This window comes from Macrosteles quadrilineatus, unplaced genomic scaffold, assembly GCF_028750875.1.
Source record: "Macrosteles quadrilineatus isolate MER2022 unplaced genomic scaffold, UCM_ALF_1.0 Scaffold_7__1_contigs__length_78375512, whole genome shotgun sequence".
Taxonomy (NCBI): domain Eukaryota; kingdom Metazoa; phylum Arthropoda; class Insecta; order Hemiptera; family Cicadellidae; genus Macrosteles; species Macrosteles quadrilineatus.
Genome location: NW_026542600.1, coordinates 27024629 through 27047342, shown reverse-complemented (window position 1 = coordinate 27047342; position 22714 = coordinate 27024629). Strand labels below are relative to the sequence as shown.

At 35.2% G+C, this 22714-nt stretch overlaps 1 long non-coding RNA gene across 1 annotated transcript; it reads left to right on the top strand.

Moving 5' to 3' along the window:
- Positions 1 to 4411: 4411 nt before the first annotated feature.
- On the top strand, positions 4412 to 22587 carry LOC128998608 (uncharacterized). The gene is made up of 3 exons (XR_008491223.1): positions 4412 to 4578; positions 13726 to 13951; positions 22407 to 22587. It is a non-coding gene; the product is annotated as an uncharacterized LOC128998608 (long non-coding RNA).
- The last annotated feature ends 127 nt before the right edge of the window (positions 22588 to 22714 follow it).

Genomic DNA, 22714 nt, shown 5'->3' with positions numbered 1-22714 from the left:
TTTAACACCTCGGCCTTCAGAAATAGAATCTATCAGGTATAACACTTTCTAGACAAGCACTCGTACTGAATTTCCAGTTTTTAGTGACGTGACATCCACATCTGCTAGTAGGCCTACAATACAAATCTACTCTACAAGACTCTACATCTACAATGAAGATAAAAATTAAAAATCAAGCCAAGATCGACCAAGAACGAGGATGATTCAACGATTCAACCAACCACGATGATGATGATGAGATGAGAATGAGATGATGATCAGATGATACACACACACACACGTAAACCCCAAAAAGAAAAGAACACGAACAGCGGCACAGGCGCTGCCTTCTGGATTTCTCAGCTCAACGTAGCAGAAAGATTCAAACTCTCAACATATATATCAAGCTTTCACGCAGAACTCATAGCCATACTGAAAGCAGTTCAATTTATAAAACAGCTCCCAGATAGTGATTTTGTAATATTTTCAGACTCACAATCAGCCATAGACAAAATTAATCAAAACTAACTGTGATGTAGAGGGCATCGTATTGGACATAGTGTATGAGCTTTCCAATTCAGGAAAGAATATCCTTATACACTGGTCTCCTGGCCACTGTGGCTTTATGGGCAATGAAACCTGATAAATTAGCGAAAGAAGCCACTACCCATGGTAATAGACAATTTCATAATACCCATGGACGATTTTAAGAGCTACCTAAATACACTCTACCACAGCCAACATAACAAATTGTTTACTCTCCGAAAAGGGTAACTGGTATAAGGGAATTGTAGATACAGTTTCCAAATACACATGGTTCCGTAATTCAAGATTAAAAAGAAAGGACATTATCACGATGTGTCGACTACGTTTGGGACATGCAAATGTAAATCTCTATTCCGTTATTCCGTATTAAAAAGTGTTTTACGCCACTCTGCCTAGCTGCACAATGGGCCGCAATGAATCAGTGGAACACCTGATTATAGAATGCCCGGCACATGAATCCGCCAGGAATAGATTTTTTTAATTAACACAGAAGATAATACAGAAATGTAATAGCTCCTACTATCTGCAAGAAATTCTCAGAACTAATGATACCATAATTTATGAAGGATTCATAGATTTCCTCGTATACACAAAGAAAAAATTTTAAACCAAAAACAAAACCAAACGCTCACATAAATTCATTCCAATCCTTGGGTTCTTCATCCACTGGCCTTCTTTTCGGGATAGAAATGCTTGACAGCCCTCAAGCGAGAAGACTCCAATCCAACCCTTCTCACAACTATTCCATCAAGGCCTTAGAATCCTACTAAATCCCATCTATTAACAGGAGACAACAAAAAACAAAATTAAATTTGCTAAAACAAAACCCTCAACAATACTAACAAAAACTTACCAATACTAATGAAAACCACAGAATCGTCAAATGAAATAAGTTAGTGCACAACGAGGCTGCATATAATAAGCCTGCTTTCGAGCAAAAAAGATAAAAAAAAGTTATAAAAAACCACAGCTGAAATAAAAGTTGTGCAGCCGGCCGCCGTCGTCTGCAGCCACCTCACCAAATAGTCAGACACTCGCACTCGAGCTTGATTTTGGTTTGGGCGTAGCGGATTTTTATACCCTGGAATTTTACCCCCTGGGCGAACGTGACGTCACAAAACAGGGGGTAAAATTCCGGTATTGGACTTTTGAGTTTTGCGACATCAGTTTGATGGCTTAAACGCGGAATTAAACGTATATATTTTTACGGTTGTGAATGTAATCAGAATATATCAAATTATAAAAACCTAGAGTGTACGGGCCGGAATTTTACCCCCTTCATGAGATCAGCTCAAAATGTACGGCCCGGATTTTTACCTTGGGTCAGATATATAAATTTTGTTAATTATCTTAATTCCGTATTCATTAAATAGTTAACATTATATTATTAAGTAGACTATCTTTTATTTGTAACATCAACTAATTAAACAGGTTTTTAATATTTGAGCGGAGCGAGCGAAGCTCTTTGAGATCGGACCTTATGCAAACTATGTAATCAATTAACTCAATAACGGCTGAACATATTTAATCCAAACTTACCAGGGGTATTTCGACAAATATTTTTGATGTTACTAAACAAACAAAAATTTCAATTTGATAATACTAAAATTTGATAATAATCGATTATTTCTTTAACGATTTATTATACAACCGTGGTAAGCAATGTTTTTCGTTTGTATTGTAACAATAACAAAATATGCCTTATTGTTTCATACGAAGAAATGTTCATCCAATTATCATTTAAATACGCTACTCAGTTTATTTTACATACTTATTAACCAGCAGTTGGCCCCAAACGCAAATCCCAAACATAAAAATTAAACAGCAAAACCTGTTTCCTGTTAACTTAGAAGAGATTACAAAATAAATAAATAAAGATATGCTATACTTAATAATAAAATGTTTACAATTTAAATCAAAACATAAATAGGAAAATCAATCATCCTTAATAATTTCTAAATCCGGCCAGGGGGTAAAATTCCGGGGGTAAAAATCCGGCCCGTACATCTTTAGTTGTCTAAACGCTAGTTTATATGGACAGGGGGTTAAATTCCAGTTTTATTGCTAATCTAATTAATCACGCTCTGTCTATTTTCATTAGACTTCCAAATCCGCGGGGGTAAAATTCCGCCCGCGAACAAACTTTTGCGCTCAGGTTACTAAGTCATAGTGACGTCAGCTTTGCCCAGGTGGTAAAATTCCAAGGGGATAAAATCCCGGCGACCCTGTACTGGAGTCTAAACCTTCCCTGTATCATCGCGATGTTGCACGACCACCTTTAACTACAGGCCGCGGCCTGGTAGAATTGGCAACGTCGCAAGTGGTGTTGTTCAGTGACAGACGTCCCATATGGCAGACAGGTGACATCAAAATAATGAACACAAAATATTGAAAATAAAACATACAGAATTGAAAACCGAAAAAATATGAATTAAAAATCTAGATCTGTACATTTTAAGCGGAGTCAATATTGTCATAGTCCAGTAACCAATCTTTCGTAAATACACAAATACCATTAGCAGCTTCCAAACAAAACAGCTGTTACAACCAACACCACTTGCGACGTTAATTGCCACTTCGAAAGCCGCGGTCTGGAGTTAAAGGCGGCTGTGGATGTTGTCACAGAAAACATACTACTGTAGTATGTTTTCTGTGATGTTGTCCCCTGGCGCTGCGGAGACTAGCGTCTCATTTTCCCTTTCAGAAACTGATGAGAACCTTTTCTGCGAAAGAGTGGGGGATTGGAGAGCCCCTCGCGTTGATTTAAGAAAATTTATTTTATAATATTTTAGTTAGAAAATTGACTTTTTAACTATAAAATTAATTTTTAAATTTTTAATTATAAAATTAAACTGTCATAACCTAACCTAACCAACCAAACTTGCTGATAATATAAAATAGTATATTACGTTACTAGTCCTGAAAATAAGTGTTTACCGGACGAGTGTGGTCGTTCCCGTGCGAGACGAAGTCGAGTACGGGATTACCATACGAGTCCGGTACACACATTTTGGACGAGTTACGTACGATAGTTTACGCCATACTACTAAATCCGTACAAATCCTTATATATTTTTCCACCAACTAAAGGACTAAAAATCACTAGTCATAACCTCTAAGAGAGGTTATGTTTTTGTTTATAACCACTCACTGCCACATAAATACACAGTATAATCAGCTGATTGGTGTCCGGCAAAACTCATTGCAGCACAGTAGTACGCAATGAAACCCCATTTGAATAAGCTGGCGGCAAACAGCTGTTTTCTGGACTAAATCCTTGCGTGGGAAGTTCGTCAAAATAATGTAGTGTGGCGTAAAAGATATAAAATAAAAATCGAATGAAGGTTTACTTAAAATTAATTTTTAATTATCAAATTAATTTTAAAATTGTTATTATAAAATTAAACTGCCATAACCTAACCGAACCAACTAAACTTGCTGATAATATAAAAAATATATAAGTTAAAGTAAAAATCTAATGAAGGTTTACTAATTTTAAAAAATGGTTCTGTTCATAAATAAAATTATAAATGCCTCAAATTCTAACAAAAGATGTACAGTTAAGAAGTATTCGCAATCTAAGCAAAACCTTGGACAAAAAATAATTAGTGTCGCCGGTGGGATTCGAACTGGGGACCTCCAGATCACGAGTCCGAGACGCTGTCTAATACGCCACTAACACCGATCCCCTAAGAGCAGAGTGACGTCACGCCCCCCACTCCTTCTCTAAAGAGGTTCTCATCAGTTCCTGGAAGGGGAAACTGAGACACTATACGCTGCGGAGTGGGGGAAATGATTCTCCAGTCCCGCAACAGGCAACAAGTCCCACCCGCTTCCCACTTGTCCCAGTCTGCTCTGCTGCCGAGTGCCGCTGCCGAGTGCTGCCTGCCAGTGCCACTAGACTAGACTGCGCGGCGTCCTAAACAAACCCGCGTTGTCTGTCTTGACTTTTACAAGTCACAACCTGTATAGTGTATAGTCCTTATCTTAGTTTCCTGTGTGTAATGTGTAGTTTGGGTGGTTTACTACAAAATATAATTAAAGGAGTCTAAAGGTATACGTATATCTTGTTTTTGTGATATGATATCATAGATTAGAATACTGTCATGGCTGATGTTTGAAACAACTGAGATTTGAGATTCATAAAGTTATCCATTTTAATCAAGTTAATTTCTGTTTTCTTAACTTAAATATTGTGTTTAATATCATCTACTTGTATAACTTTTCAATAATAACTAATAATCATTGAAGTGTAAGTGGCTGAAGAATTTATATTAAGATGAAGTGAGGCCATGCTTTGACCGATGTACCATAACCTATTTTTGGTGGATTAATAATAACTAGTGTACATGTTGCTCGAATTCGAGCAATTGCGAAGTATTACAGGAGTTATTTCAAAACGAATAACAGTCATATTTACAATGAGTTTAAAAGAGTCAACTCAAAGATTACCAGTGTGTAACTCAGACCATGGTTGTAGCATAGATGAAGTAATATAATATTATATTACTTCATCTATGGTTGTAGCTTCGTTATTGATAAACCTAAAGCATTCCGGCCGGTTTTCTCCTTCTCAAAATGCCTCGCTGTACATGCAACACAGGTCATTGATAGAGGGCCAATTGAGAACGAAAAGTCGTTTTGGGGTAGTGTTAGGGCGCATTTGTAACCTAAAAGTTGAGATTGTCCATGGTCAGGTGCTGACTGTGATGAGTTAAGCCTATTACGCACCACTGTTCTGTTGCTGCGGTCGTTATCACGATTACGCCTCCTGGTTATGTTTCGTTGTCGTTGCGTCGGAGGCATTTATAAGAAAAAACAACAAATAAATAAATTATAGCTATACAAAACAACGATAAATGCAAAATTTAAGTTACAATCATGCTAACACGATCCGTCATAGCGACACAAACAACGATAAATACACAAATTTAGGATACAACCATACTAACACGATCCGTCTTGGGGGTTATGTTTACACAAACTCAAGTAGTAAATAAATGTACTCAATGCGTTTCATTGAATTGAATACATTAAATAACAGCAATTAAATTATACAGCTGATCAAAATGTAAACAATTAGGTTCTTCATAAGGATAACATGGGAACTTTCAAAGCCACTGGGGTAGAGCCCAAGGGACTTTTTCATAAATGTAAGGCCAGTTTGCAAATCTACGCGACACGCTCTTTCCAATGAGACGTCAATCGATAAAATCGGTTAAGAAATGGCGGAGGAGTTCAACCGACAAAGTTTCATGTAGCGTATTAATTATATATAGATTGGTACGAACGAATGTTGTTTTAATGAAGAACTGACAAGTATACATATATACATATTTTAAGATGTCTAAACGAAAATCTACTACTAAGTGTGGGGTCTGTCGTAAGGTGGTAGTTGAAAACTCATATGCCCTTTGCCCTAGGCTGTGATTTTGGCTGTGACCACATGTGATCACATTGAGTGCGTAGGTATAAGCATTGAAGAGCATGATAGGCTAGTCGAAGAGAAAGAAAACTGGTAGGGGAAGGTTTTGTGCCATGGACCAATTTTACCTTTTTATTTTTAATTTTTTTGATATGGCACTTTAAAACACAATAAATGTTAGTGAAAAGTAATCATTGTTCTTTAACACAATACATATATTTTATTTAACCCTTTATTTTCACCCAAAACAAATATTTTCAATTATTAACATTTGGACCAAGGAACAATAAATACCTATTTTCTGGGAGATAGGCATGGACTCTTTTCCTGATGGATTTAGGCGGTTTTGCCTTTAATTTTAGTGAAATTCACTGACATCAGTGTTATTTCCATCATATTTAGGGGAAATAGGCCTAGGCAATATAAAAATCGTCGCTTAAGAAATATCAACTCCTAAATAAAATTAATTAGCCTAAGTGAAATTTTTAGCAAAATTGAGATTTTTGTATCTCTATTGAAACTTATGCATTGTACATGTCCTTGCAACGTAGTTTAATGAGAATCATACCGTATCATACAGTTTGTTGCCAGAGACAGTGTGTTATCAGTGTCATTGGATTGTTATCAGTGACAGCTTCTTGTTATCAATTACAGTGTTTGTTACCATCATAGTGTCTTGTTACCATCAGTGACAGTGACTAGTTATTAGTGACAGTTGACAGTGTATTGTTATCAGTGTCATTGACTTATTATCAATGACAGTGTCTTGTTATCACTGACAGGATCTTTTATAAATGACAGTGTCTTGGCATCAGTGATAGTGACTTGTTTTCAGTGACAATGTCTTGATAACAAGTATAGTTCAAACATATAGTTCATAATATAGTCAATGATGAATGGAACTTGCAGAACCATTCCTCTTCATAAGTCCCAGTCAGGAGAGGTGTGCCCCAGGGTTCCGTCTTGGGTCCGATTCTCTTCCTCATCTTCATAAATGATGTTCCATCCAGCTTGAATCTTGCAAACATATGCCTTTTTGCTGATGACACTTCTATCACCATTTCAAATCCCAGTATTCAGGCCTTAGAACAGACCTTATTTCTTGAATCCAACTGCCTGCTTCAGTGGTGTGAGGATAATGAACTAATTTTGAATGCCAACAAAACCACACTCCTTCAATTTAGCATTTCTCAGCATTCGCACATCCACTGACATACACTTTCTTCTTGATGATACCACTATCTGCCCCTCCCCAGATGTAAAGTTCCTTGGTTTAATTCTTGATGAGAACCTCAAATTTCACAAGCATATCGATCACGTTTCAAACAAGATATCTGTAGGGATTTTCATGCTCCGCACTCTTAAACATACCGTTTCGTCTGAGGTCCTCTTGACAGCCTACTATGGACTTGTTTATCCTTATCTGGCATATGCTGTACCTGTCTGGGGGTGTGAAAGCCAAAGGACTCAGTTCATATTCAGGCTTCAAAAAAAGGCTCTCCGAACTGTTTTTTCCCTTCACCGTCGTCAATCCTGCAAAGATGTCTTCAGATCACATAAAGTTCTAACTTTCCCTTCCATTTACATTTTAAAAACATAATCATTTATCAAGAAAAACCAATCATCATATAGCTCTCCAAGTATCCATAGTTATCGTCTCTGCAACAACTTCAATCTTTCAGTACCATACATGTGTCAGTACTCAACCACTTTCTTTCAGAAAAAATTCCACTTCAATGCAGTAAAACTTTTTAATGACCTCCCTCTCCCTTTGAAAGCCGAACAGGACATCGGAAAATTCAGGAAATTAGTTAAGTCCATGTTGATAAATAAGGTCTGCTACAGCGTCCGGGAATTTGCTGGTAATCTTTAACCTTATTAAACATAAAATAAAACAATTTGTGTATAATGTATTTAGTAGTTAATTAATTTCATAATAAATGTAATCTCTTGACTTGGCCAACGCAATGTACGGTATTGTTAATCTGGCTTAATAAAGGACTTTGACTTTGTTATTGATGACAGTGTCCTGTTATCAGTGACAGTGTCACTAAATGGGATCCCTTATGAAGCTGACAAATAACTTGTTCTTGTTCTAAGTGTTATTGAAACTAGTTGACTGAATAAGATTTGATAGCCTAAAAATTATACTTAGCCCTTAGTTTTATTTTAATTTTAAATTGGTTATACATAAGACTTTTTGCTTTTAAAAGCTGTTACTGTAGGACCGGTATATAAGTGTCAATTTTATACAGTATTTCGTGTTAGTACACTTATTTTAAGCCATTCAAGTACTAAGCAGGACTCAAAAAAACCGAATGAAATAAATTATGAGTAAATCTTTAAAAGAGCATCCATGCACGATCTTAGGGACCATGCATAAATTACATCACGCTATATTCAGTGCCTTTTAACCCCCTACACTACGCATATTAGGATCATTAAGCTAAAGGTTACTGAGTGAAAATTTAAAAACGTACGTTTTCAGGAAAAGCACTTTGCAAATTTTTTTCCCCTTTTTTCAAAACTTTTATTATTATTTTTATTTCATTAACATTTTAAGTTTCATAAAATGTCCATGGTAACACAATATCTTTGGTAGTTTTCTTTTTAAAGAGCATCTTTAGTAGAAAAACACAAAATCCTGTCACGACCATAACGGACGTTTAAATGAATATTAAAAATAGTTAATATTATTTTTATAACTATGTTTTGCTATAAACTAATTTACTTTTATGACCATTATACAATAAAAAGGTCACTGAGCTTTTGGTATATTTGGTCTTTCTAGAAAAAAAATTAAAAAACTCAAAAAATAGAAAAAAGCCAATAAAATCTTTTTAAGTTTGTATAACTCCAAAAAAACTTACCTGAGACCCGAAAAATCGTTATGTTTGTATAGAGGTGTGCTTCTTTTGTGTATAAAACATTAAAATATGACGATATTTTAATTTTTGAAATTTTTATGATAGAAATCATAAACGTGATGGTCAGGGACAAGCGGTACGGTCGTGAATTGTCTGGAATAATCTAAATCTTTCCAAACAATCCTTCAGTTATACTGTTAGTTATAATAAAACTATGTGTTTCAATTGAACTAAACTGTTCAATTTACAATTATATTAAAGTTATTGTCACGACCAAACTCACTATAATCCATAAGGCTGGATTGGTCGTGAAAAAACCGCGATGGTCGTGAAATTACGTGTTATTTGGCTCTGTTCTGGCGGTAGCCCTGCACCTCATGTTCGAGGATACAAAGTGGACTTCTAGGTTGATCTAGCAATTGAAATATCTTATAAACAAAAATTAACACCATGTCTACTTCATCGAATGACTACGTACGGTCATGGACACACCAAAATTACAAAAAACACAATCTTTCCTTTATTAATCTTGTAATTCCTCCTTTCAACTCAAAACGACCGGCACTACAATCCTGACGTACACCCCGAACTAGTCTCTAAAACCAACTGACTCCATCGACGCCAGGCTTGCCACTGTCGTGCTCCAAAGTTGAAAAATTTTCCCAAATGGTCGTGACGCCAAATCGAGGGACAGACTTATTTTGTCATGGTAGTCAGTCTGCAATGACAATAAAATTATAATATACTCCTTTTTTGTAAGTTTAATAACCATTGATAACATAAAAATATGACTTTATATATTTCGGCATGAATAATTAGTCTAAAAACAGCGTGAAAGTTGGAAAATGTACCCTAGGGACACGTCATGGTCGTGAATTTCGAGACTTTAAAAATACGAAAAAAATACCTAGAACCTATTTAAAACTAAATAAATGTGTGTAACATGTTGCCCCCGTCCCAAAAAATATTAAAACACATAATAATAAACTACAAATCCAGTATCTACGAAGTAAAAGGCCAGGGACATGAAAACGTACGTTTTTAAATTTAAATTAAATTAAAACTGTAAATTTAAATTTTCACTCTACTATATATTTGCCCAACCTCAATATGATTATTTTTAACCATAAGTTATAGTCAAATATGTTATCGTTAAAGATAAGTTACCTATAATAAAGTATCAACCTTTTTATATGTTTAAATCACTTAAGTAGGGTGACACACACACCCTAATCTTGTAATCTTTGCCATATTGTTTTTACGGTAAAAATAACATTAGGCCTACTAGGGTTAAATTTGGTTTAACCTAAAAAAATAATAACAACCTTTAAAATGAGTTTTTTAGGGCACCCCCAGTCATGTCACACTTACTAATTATTAAGTATTGAAATTGAGCGTAGGCCTATAGTATTTTGACACTGTAAGTGACGATTTATCAGGCTTTAACATTATGACATCATGGATACTGGTTCGCCTATGAATACAATCGATGTACCGGTATTTAATAAAAAAATGTTTATGGCAACATTTTGTTCAGAAAATGCGGCACCTTTATTAATAACACCCATTCTATTGCAGATGGAACTGATGGAAGATGTAAAAGAATATCGTCAGTTCAATGCGGCTACTGCGAAAATACATTCAACCAAAAAAAGAATCTAAACCGACACATAAAACGAGTACCTACACAAAATCAATGCACAAGGAGACAAAATAGATGAAACTAAGTTTACGTGCGTTTTTTGAGAGAAGACATATTGTTACAAACAGACATTGCAACGTCATATTGATTCAATACATATCTCGTTTAATGAAGCATTTTCATGTGACAAATGTGCCTACTAAACAAATGTCAAAAGTAACCTGAAGAGGCATATAACCAAGCGGCATGAAACACCATTAAACGTGTCCCAAAAAATACTTTTTCTTGTTCTTATTGCGAATCAGTATTTGCTTACAATGCGAACCTAATAAGACACCAAAAGACCAAACACAAAGTTCGGGCGCAATCTGAAATAAAAAGAAAGTGTCCAATGTGTTCTTTTGTTTCCAACTCAAGAACAAAAAAAGAAATCATTGTTCATTTATCATTGTCAATTTATTTAAAATCTAATGTCGTTTATTAAATTTATTTTAATTTTCAATGTAACGTTGTAGTATTTACAGTAAAAAATGGGAATTTTAAGATGCCTCTTAGCAGTTTTAGCGAATTTCCCTATAGGGAAGTAGCTATTACCGTAGGTGGCACGGTAAGACCTAGACCTGGGACCGATTTACTTTTTCATTTTGATGTCCCCAGAGGCCAAAAACACCATTCGTTCAAATTTTTATATATGTATATATATATATACAGGGTGAATTTTAAATGAGTTCCCCCCCTACTTTTTTCTACATCTCTTAAGATATCATCTCCGGACCACGTCAGATCATTGTTGAGTAGTAAGTACTTCATTTTGACTGGGTATACATTTTTGGCCGCCATCTTGGATCCGCCATATTGGATACAAAGTTTTTTTTTTTTTAAATGTAAAGATAGGGTTGTGACCCATTATTTCAAACTAGAATTTTACGCTGATTACAATGCCGCAATTAGTTTTTAAAAATCTTGATCCGTTCTAAAGTTATGAGGACTTTTTATAACTTTATTTTTAGCCCATTTTAACATTGTGCATTAACAAACTAAGACCATAATCTCAAAATAGTGCTAGATAAAGAAAAGTATACACCACCATTCAATGTCGGCATATTTTCACTTGGTTATGACGGATGTAGTTTTTTCAGACGCCATCTTGGATCCGCCATTTTGAAATGTGATCAATTAATTTAAATATGAAGGTGGTATTGTGACCCATCATTTTGAACTACTTTTTTATACTGGACTCAATGCCGCAATCCGTTTTTTGTTATCAAGCTTTCTTGATGAAATATTAAAATACTCTTATTTAAAATTTCAATATTTCAAAATCCAAAGATGCAAATGAAAAACGGATTGCGGCATTGAGTTCAGCATAAAAAATTAGCTCAAAATGATGGGTCACAACACCACCTTCATATTTAAATTAATACATCACATTTCAAAATGGCGGATCCAAGATGGCGGCTGAAAAACTACATCCGTCATAACCAATTGAAAATATGTCGACAATGAATGGTGGTGTATACTTATCTTTATCTAGCACTATTTTGAGATTATGGTCTTAGTTTGTTAATGCACAATGTTAAAATGGGCTAAAAATAAAGTTATAAAAAGTCCTCATAACTTTAGAACAGATCAAGATTTCTAAAAACTAATTGCGGCATTGTAATCAGCGTAAAATTCTAGTTTGAAATAATGGGCCACAACCCTACCTTTACATTTGAAAAAAAAACTTTGTATCCAATATGGCGGATCCAAGATGGCGGCCAAAAATGTATACCCAGTCAAAATGTAGTACTTACTACTCAACAATGATCTGACGTGGTCCGGAGATGATATCTTAAGAAATGTAGAAAAAAGTAGGGGGGAACTCATTTAAAATTCACCCTGTATATATATATATATATATACGTCCGTGAACGCGATGTGAACTTGAGTAATTTTTGCCAGATTTTGATGAAATTTGGTTTAAAGGTGTAAAGTGGGATAAACTTGAATGAGTTCGCGAACCAGCATGATCAGACCATGGGAACGGGGCTTTACGGGGGGTTTTATGGGGTAAAAATTGGTTTTTCTCACTTTTGACCCTCAAAACAAAAAATTTCCCGATTTCTTTTTAGATCTTTTTAAAGAGCTTAAAAAAACAAATAATTTAGTATATAAAAGTATTTTTGTTCGATTATTAGTAACGGAGAAAATTTAAAAAATTGTAAATTTAAAATTCCCATGTTATTCTTATGGAGAATATTGTAAAATGTTGTAGTTTGCTTGTTTATGGATATATTTTGATCAAACTTGGCAAATTTATTTATTTAGTACTAAGCTATCAATATTTTACTCAAAAACACACTTTATTAGTTTCCTTGTAGCAGCAAACCTAGGTACTCGTTAAACCTAATGTTATTAAAATATATTTAACTGAAAATCAATTCAGACAAATGGAAATTCGCTTAGTCGGCAGGTTTGCTACGGCGGGGGTATTTTTTTTTAATGTTAGATATTTTGTAATGCTAAATAATGCATTAAGATGCTTAAAAGTAAGTTAATGCAATATTTAAAAATAAGTACAAATAATGATGGAACACCCAATGCTATTTTAGTTCTGTTGTTGTTATGATAGGTTTATAATGCCAACAAATTAAATACAATCTAGGAAAAAGTTGTTTTCCAAGTAATGTTAGATACAATACCGACATTTTGTTGTTTGAATGTTTGTTCAATAATAATGTAGTTGCAATTAATTTTACATTTACCTAATGTGCGTGGAATAAAAGTAACGTCTTTGGAAAAGTAGCTAAAATTGTAGCTATACATTTCATTGTAGCTGTAGTTGTAGCTAGCTACTTTTTCGGAACTGTAGCTGTAGCTGTAGCTAAGCTACTTTTTTGAAAATGTAGCAGTTGTAGCTAGCTACATTTTAAAAGTAGCTTCCCCAACACTGTTGATTGATTAAATTAGAGTGGCAATCCGCTTGTGATTGGTGGAGAATACGCTTGGGCACAAGAACCCTTCCCTCAACACCGTCGCTTATGTACAATAACGTCAACAATTGATTGCCATTAGATTGAATTGAGACCTGTAGCATCTAGTTATGTGACTCAAGTGTTATTGTGAGCTTTAACCCTCACCCTTTACGCTATCCCAATTGACACGTTCCTTTTCACCATTAATATAAGCTACTGATATTTTTATCAAGGAGTCTACTTTATTGTCAACAACACTTTCACTTTTCTCACAAGGTATCGTTACTGTAAATATCTTGTATATTTACAGAGTCATGTTGGAGACCCATACGTCTCATGTCGGGCCGAATGCTTCACTCACTCCGACTGTCCTTCTCACAAACCATCCTGCCTTAATGCCAAGTGTGTGGACGTATGTGCGGGAGTTTGTGGAGTTAACGCCAACTTTCGCGTAAGAGACGGAACTACAGCTGTCTGCAGTTGTCCCAAAGACATGACGGGAAACCCTTTTGTCAGCTGTCGCCCATTCGAGAAGAGTAAGTTCTATATTTTTTTAGGTACGTAAGGGAGTTAAATTAAGTGTCACATTGATATATTGGACTCAAGTGCTAAAACTGTGTGGGCTTGATTTTTGCCTAAGTGTGAAATTCACTACGCTCAGATTTTTTCCCTAAATATTCATAAAATTCCCGGTAATTTTGAATGTGTTGCTAGCCTAGTGGTTAGCGGTTAGACCTTGGTGCGAGTGATATGGGTTCAATCCCTGACATATTAATTACTAAACTTAAATTTATATATAACTTGTATCAACGCCTTCCTTCAAAAGCGTTTGTGATCACTTCTTCAAAACTCTCTCTATCTAAGACAGTAACATTATAACAAACACAGTTAGTTGTGATTTGGTGTTCATTGTGTAAACTGTGGGACCCAACTCTTCACACAATAGAGGAAATGTATAAGGTCGACAAACATGTATTTTCAGATAAGAATATTTTTATTTCTGTAAAGCTATGTCGTTGCATTGATATGAAGACACATATTTCACATGAAAGCAGCACTCAAATTGTTTTCTCACAATTTTGAATTAATGAAAAAGTGAGAGGAATGATCCAGTGAGGGAATGACACAGATACAGGTTAACAACCAAACTCAATTTATTTAAGTAGGCTATATATGGAACAAATAAAAATGAACAGTATACTGTACTGTTCATAACTGACTTCAACGCCATCGTCAAATTTATAGTACAAGATTCCACCTCCCACCACAGATCAGTCAATAAAAGCCACATCCTCTTCCACAGTTTTTGGAGCATCCCTTATTCCCGACTAATCTAAAAAAAAAAATACTTTAACTTCTCTGTGTGTGTGTGTGTGTGTGTGTGTGTTGGGCCCCTATATAGCACAAAATGACATCCTTTTTGATACTGTATGGTTGTTTCCAATTCCCGATAAATTTATTTCACCTATTGTGAAAACTGAAAAACCTATATAATCATTGTGTATTAAGTATTTTTTTACTGTTAAAAATTACACCAGTATAAAATGAATAGGTTCAAACTATGACCAATCAGTCTCTGGAAGTTTTCGGATAACAACTGTGGTGAAATCTCCGTTGTTGATGCTACGACACTGTTCTCAACTTCGTGATTTCAGTCAGTAAGCAGCAATTTCCTGTTCCCAAATACACTGAAATAGCAGAATAACAAGTTTGCTAGTGGGAAATCAAGTAGGCCTACTTATTTCTGGTTGATAAAATCATCCTTTTGAGAGGATCATTTTAATTTTAATTTTTAATTAATACTGGTACAGTTATATTTAATCCTGGCAATACCTCATAATAAAAAAAATATTGGATTTTATTTGTGTTTGTTTAAATGAATGAAATTCTTACCTAGGCCTAGGCCTAATAAATAGGGATTTTTTAAGGGGGATATGGTATCATACATTTTTCAATCCCTAATTTATAACTAATTTACTGATTAAAAACAATAATTCTTCAGCATATTTTTTTAAAAAGATCTTACTAATCAATATTTTTATATTTAAAATGCTAAAATAAATAATATTTGTACAACTCAATTAAGGCAGGGTGCACACTGGAGAAACCCGTTTCAGGAAACTGGTTTCATTAAATTTGTTTCAAGGAAACCATTTCTTTAACAAATGCACACAGAAGAAACGGGATTCCATCAGTTTCGTGATATGAATTCGGATGATGATTATGTGACTATATTGGTGATGAGTGGCTAAAGAAAACGAAAAGAAGGAAGTATTGGGTTCACCTGTTGATTAGGGATGGTCAACACAGTACTTACATTGTAGCTCATTAATTATGCAGTGATACTGTCAAATTCTTTGATGTTTTAGAATGCCAAAGCCTCTTTTTGAACGTTTGGTGGAATTACTTAGCCTACTAATAACAAAGAAGGACACCAACCGAAGGTTAGCTCTGAGTGCTGAGGAAAAATAACAATACATTGAGAAAGTCAATAAAACCAATAGAAACGTGAAACTGAAGCCTATACGAAATCTGTTTTTTGGATTTCATGTATACCAGTTGCAAGAAACAAATTAAATTAAAGTTTCATGCAACGCAGTGTGCACTGCCCTGTGTTAAGCTAATCTATTTGTTGCGAGCAACTAAAGTTTCTCGTTTCATGAAATCGGTTTCCTGAAACGGGTTTCTCCAGTGTGCACCCTGCCTAAAATATATTGAATGAAGATTTAAATGACTTCTGAGAACTGGAACTAAACAAGAATCTTATCACAAGTGTTATTTTGTCTATGGCAGTGTATTTTGAGGTTTGCATCTTGAATTCATTTGCGTGGGAAAGTCGTTGTCTAGCACTGGAGCCAACGCTGGTGGAGAGCTGGTTGGTGTTGTAGACTGCTTGTAATGCATGTAGAATGCTTGTAAACACTATAGGTAGCCTATATGACTCATTTAACACAGTAATACAAAGCTGGTAGAAATTATACGATATATTTGTTAATAATGAATGTGTGAAATTCAATATCAGAACTGACTGATGATGATATCCACAGTTTTGATAAGTAAATCTGTTATTCTTGTTTATGGTTTTCAATGATCCTTGTTCAACATAAATACATATACCATATATCAGTTACTTTTCCTGATTTAAAATATTGATTTTATGAGTTATTCCTTATTTGTATAGGTACAGTGTACTAAAAAAAACCTCAAAGTCAAAGTCATAGTCAAATCGTTTATTTCCAAAATTTTAACAATACAATAAACAGATATAAATTAAAAAGAAATATATTTTTCCGCATAGGCATAAGCCCGTGTGCGGAAAAAGAGTTCTAAATCTGCTATCTGGTATATTGTGGATAAACAGTGATTTTTATTGTCTAATTAAAACATTTACTAACATCACCTGATAGTGAGTAGAACAGCGGTGAAGTTGTAAAGGGACATTGGAAACGGATTTTCCTTTTCCGGTAGCTTTGCAAATAAGTGGTGATGTTATCCCTTCAATGTTATCTCCAAAGTCAAATGCAGATTGTTTCTCATACCGGAGATTTTACAACTACAACACTGTTGCTTAAAACATGGTGGACACAAATGATTAGGCTCCTGAAATCACTGTGATGTGTGACTGATTTAGGATGTAACATAGAGCACAAGGGCCTAGGTTTTTATGATTTATAGTTTGGATAGCAGGCTTACATGAATGGGAAATAGTCCAACCAAACAGCACAAAGAATACATAACTTTACACTATGCAATAAAATTATCATCTTAACAAAAACTTCCTGGAATTGGAACAAATCTATCTTCTGATATTTGGTTTGATTAGAAAGGGCTTATTGCCTCAGAATTAAGGAGACAAAGGACAGGATAAGCACGCTTACCTTAAAAATATACAAAAGAAACACTCAATATTTTGATACCGCTGGCTCCTTTCTCATCATTGAGAGTCACATCGGAGACTTGAAGTAAAAAACCAGCGAAAGACTTCCAGAATCCAGTGTGACCCTCAATGTTGAGAAAGGGGCCAGTGGCCTTTAAGGGCACACGCTCCCTCTTACGGCAAGTTTGTAGGCGACGCCAGCGTGCTCCACAGCGGCGGTATCGGTTTGAACTAGAAAGCTGAGTCACAACTAAAGTAGTTCCCTCCCCACGGGCGAGTGGCGGGAACCCACCAAAAGTGTTTGACCATTTTTTTCAATATCCTTAAAGAGAGTATCAAATGAATTGTTGTAATCTTGAATATTAGGTTTGGATTAAAATCTTGGTTTAGTTACCAGTCCATAAACTAGGGGTTTATTGAATTTTTGACAAGTAAGGCTGTTATTTACAAAGTTTGAGGACAATGGTTTTTTGAAATGTTTTTTGAAGGCAGTTGCAACCCCAGCGCTCATGTGCCTGTCATCATATACATCTGCAGATATGCAGTGGGTAAAGGCAGTGTTTTCGGTGTCTCACAGCTTGTGAATTACCTTATTCATGTCAGCCTCTACAAATGTGACGGGTTCTTCATCTGAAGGCAGTCGGATGTTGAAGTTATTGGATAGAGCGGGGTTGAAACAGCAGTCGCGGATTATATTTAGGATTTCTTCAGAAATTTTTCTTTTACCTTTTTTGTTGAAATGCAAACCATGATTTGTGTACATTTCCCGAGGCAAGAGGTGTAGTTCTAGTAATCTTCTTTTTTCTATGGAGTTGTTCAATTTTCCTTCAAGCCAATAGTTTATGTTACTAATTTTGCTGTCTAATTTTGGCAAGTCATGTCACATAGGCAGTGATGCAATAATCAAGTTTGTTTTATTGATACTGGTTAGTAAAGTGTTGAATTCTTCTTTTATGCTGCTTACACTTTTGTCTTTTATATCATTAGTCCCACCTATTACCAACAGATAATGATTTTCACTCAAGTCCTTGGAAAGATCCTTAACATCCTTTACGACATCACACAGCAATGCCCCAGGTTTTATAAAGGAAGTGACGTTAGCAACGGTCTTTTGTTGTACAAGATTGCCAAGGTCACGACCATGGCTATCAAAAATTAGTAGTCTTGATTTGTTTGGTTTGTTGCGAGAAATAGTTATTTTCTTTGGTTTTACATGTGTTTTTAAATTTTGTTTGTTATATTTTCTATGTGTAGAGGCTGTTACTGGTTGGGCTGTTGGAAGTTTATCCTCACCATTAGTATTTACATCTGAAAGAACTACAAACTTATTTTGACATTCAACTGTAGGCCTACACATTTCTTTTCTCCCCTTATTAGCTTTTGATGGATTTTTCGGCGTTTGCCACTCATCACATGCTGAATTTTTAGCATTTATTCTCGGAAAACAATTTAAACATTTTAAACTGTACTGTTGGCTATTTTGCAGCTGAAGGTTTTTGTTTCTGAGTTCCTCATTTTCACTTTGTAGAACGCTAATGATAGACTCTAAGTGATCTTATGGAGTCATAATGTTTTTTGTTTCCTGACCATAAATATTACATGTTTTACAAGTGGTTCCACTAGACGTATCATTGATAGAATGTACATCAGAAGTTGCTTGTAGAGTTAGTAGATCATTTAATTTTTTTAGTGTATTGACCTTGTTTTTTAAAGATTTAATTATAGCACCTAACTCATCTTCCTTTTCTTCTTTGGTTTTGATAAGATTTTTTATTTCATCATCTTTAACGATTAATTTATCTTCTAATTCAAGCTCATGGAGTGATTTTGAATTTTGTACATCATGTAAAGTTTGCTCTAACTCCTCATTCTCACTGCGAATTGCACTACCTATCTCAGTAGCTAAAGTGAGAGAATTTTTAAGGTTGTCATTAACAAGTAACAATTTACTGCTCTCCATTGTATTTGTGGTTTCATCTTCCTCATCTCCTGATTTTAAACATGCATTACACAGCCATAATTTTGCATTATCCAAAGATAATTTTTTGGCCTCATTGTAGGACAGATTTACACACCTAAGATGGTACCACTTTTTACAGGGACCATTGCAAAATATGGCTCCAAAGGTAGCATTTTTCTCACAAACCCCACAAGGATACTTATTTGGTTTTAATTTTAAACATTTTTTCCATCTTAATTTCTATGAAATGCAAAATAAATTATATTACAGTAGAACCTCGATAACAAGACTCTCATGGGGATTATTAAATTAGACTTGTTATCAAGGTTGACATCTTATTGAGGTTTGTAATAACATGTGATTAGGGGTCAAATAAATTCAAGGGGATTTGAAAATTACACTTGTTATCAAGGGTGACTTGTTATTAAGGGTCTTCTTATCGAGGTTCTACTGTAGTTAAGTAATGTTTTTACAAGTACAAATAATAAATAAATTAATGTATGGAATTTTCATACAAATAAGTTATTAGATAAGTTACTATGCGTTGTTTGTAAACAAAGATAACCAAGTGACAGTTCTATTTACAAAGGAAGAATTCAAACAAAAATCCGGTCAGGTTATCTTATCAGTAGCCGAGTATGGATTGAACAAACTTGCAGAGTTGAGCAGGAATGATCAGTTCAGTCCTCTTGTTTGAAAAGCCCAACTAATAATTCCAGTTTAGAAAAGTGTTAATGAAGTTAAAACTAGTATTAGTGCTCACCAGGTCTGTTGATGTTATGTATGAGAAAAACAAGCACTACTTTCATTTTTGAAACAGTGAGTATTAATAAATGTTGCCGTTAGGGGGAGCGTGCCCTTAATGGCCACTGGCCCCTTTCTCAACATTGAGGGTCATACTGGATTCTGGAAGTCTTTAACTGAGTACAGAGGGCCTTTTGTTTTGTCGTATTGCCAAAAAGAACCTACCACACCTTTTTTCTTCTCAACTACTTCATCAGGAGTCATATTTTTCCCAGTTAGAGGACATTTGACTTCTATTAGGGCATCTTCACCGACCAGCCCTTTAGGCGATGCAGCGAGCTACGGTCTTTGCCTGTCTATGAAGAGTCCGCATTTGGATACCGCACATCCTGTAAATGTTTCAAAACACTTTACTGCATCCGCTTCATGCGCCTGGCCATACCTAGTAGCTGCACAGTCGACTTTAGAGTAGAGTAGCTTTTTTACAACTGGACCGCAACTGAAATCTTCCCTCCTATTACACACTAGTCCAAAATTGGAAGCAGTGAGCCTCAGTCGTCTTTGTTCCAACCACAATGTGTTGTCTTTCTGATTCAATGTTAATCGTTCCAATTCTACAATCTCATTTTCAGTTTTCCTCAAATTTTCTAGATGATCTTTAACTTTGATTTCATACAAAGCTTCATCAATGTCAGGTTTCTGTGCAAGAGGTCCGTAGTCTTTGTCTGGTCCTGCCGCTGCCAATACAAGTGATAGCCTGGCTTTTGGTTTTTTTTCTACTCCTTTCTAAATCTTTCTCAGCTTTACGTTTGGCTCTGGCTTCATACAGTTTCTCGTAACCTCCCGGGCTTGATGTAGTTATTGACTTGTGAAGCTTGTAGAAAAGCTGTCAACTGTTGTATTTTACCACTGCTGCGGCACATCTGGTTTGATATCCATTGCGTTGAATCTGGTTTGTTCTTTTGCCTCCTGTGTACATCGCTATGACAGAGTTGTACTGTTCGACACTGTTGCTATCAACGTCTTGGATAAGGTGGTAACTGTAGTCGGCTAAAGCATTTACAGCAATCATGATTTTTTTTATACAAACCACATTTCTGCATGTCTTCAATTAGGTTTCTCTCTCCCTCTTTGGGAACGCCATCACAAAAATAACCTATTTCTCCGCAGTTCTTATGTTCATCAAAGACGTGACTTGGAGAATTTATAATATCTTTTCTTATTTTGTCAGCCTTTGTTTTTAAGGACCCCTCTTCATTCTTCCTGTGCTCTATCGCCTTTTTAACTCCCACACGACACCTAAATAACCGATTACCAAAAGCACGCCTCATCTTCAGATATAGTTCTTTGTTTGTATCGTCTCCGTTGTAGCTTGATGTTGAAATTTCTTTGAGCTTGTTATTGAAATTCCGAAACAAATGGTTCCGACACTCAACCTTCTCCACTGTTAGCGTTTCATAAGGCCTGTACTCAAGAATTTTGGTATACTTGCTACTATCTCCGTCTGCTATGAATTTGCTATACTTAACACCATGCATTACAAATCCTTCTAAGATTGCCATTGCTTCCATACTAGATGAACTTCCTGTCCAATTTTTAAAGCACGTGTGCTTTGGCGCGGCGAAGTTCTCAAGCTGACCTGCTTTGTTTGCAGCGCGGGCACAAACGACGCAGTAGGCCTACTTATTCTTGATTCCGAAGTACAAGACCTTTCTGGTGTGGTAACCAACAATGGCAACCTGGAATGGAATACTGTAATCAGAATATAATATATTGGTCCCCAAACTATAACAACAACATTTTCCCTGAAAACAGACAGTTAGGGAAAAATTTATTTGAAAAAACTATCCGTGTTTACAGCCATAACCAACCAAAATATTGTACTGTTTGTGCTAACTTCTCAAAATCTGATCACTTTTTGGGGGGACAGACGTTTTTATAGTTGTACGTTGAATTGTGTTTTTATGTTATAGGCTATAGCAAAATTTTATAAATATTTTGGCAAAGCTACTATTAATGGATATATAAAAAAACACATTTACCTAATTATGATTCAGTAGGCTATTTACATTTCATGTTAAGATAACGATGTTGCTATTCTTTCTCTTTGTTCTTCTATCCTTTCTTGGGTTTCTCTTCATTCAAAAATTCAGCAAGTCGCTATTGTTATACAGTAATGATAGATGGAATACATTCTTTGTCTATGTGGCTTATTTTACAGTATTATTATTATTATTACAGCAAAAAACACCATGAAGCCATCGCCAATATATGGGCTTATACTTACAGCAAATGAGGTCATTCAATATAGTACAAAGGATGGACCAAAGTACCTATATGAACAAGTTTTTTTAACTATTCTACTGAATCTAGCATTCATATTTATTTGTTCATGAATATATGATTTCAGGGTAAAGAAGAAAATCAACAGACTGCTTGACATGTGGAAAGGGAAAGGAGACAGACACAAGAGGTCACACACAAGAGACTTCTTCAATTAAAAGTTTTCAACGATCTCCAAACTATAAGCAAGAATCAAGGATAATTGCTTAAGACCGGATGCTATTGAACAATTATTTGAAAAATATATATCTCCGTGAATGAAAACAATTACAAACCAAACACACACAAGAGGCTTCTTCAATTAAAAGTTTTCAACGATCTCCAAACTATAAGCAAGAATCAAGGATAATTGCTTAAGACCGGATGCTATTGAAC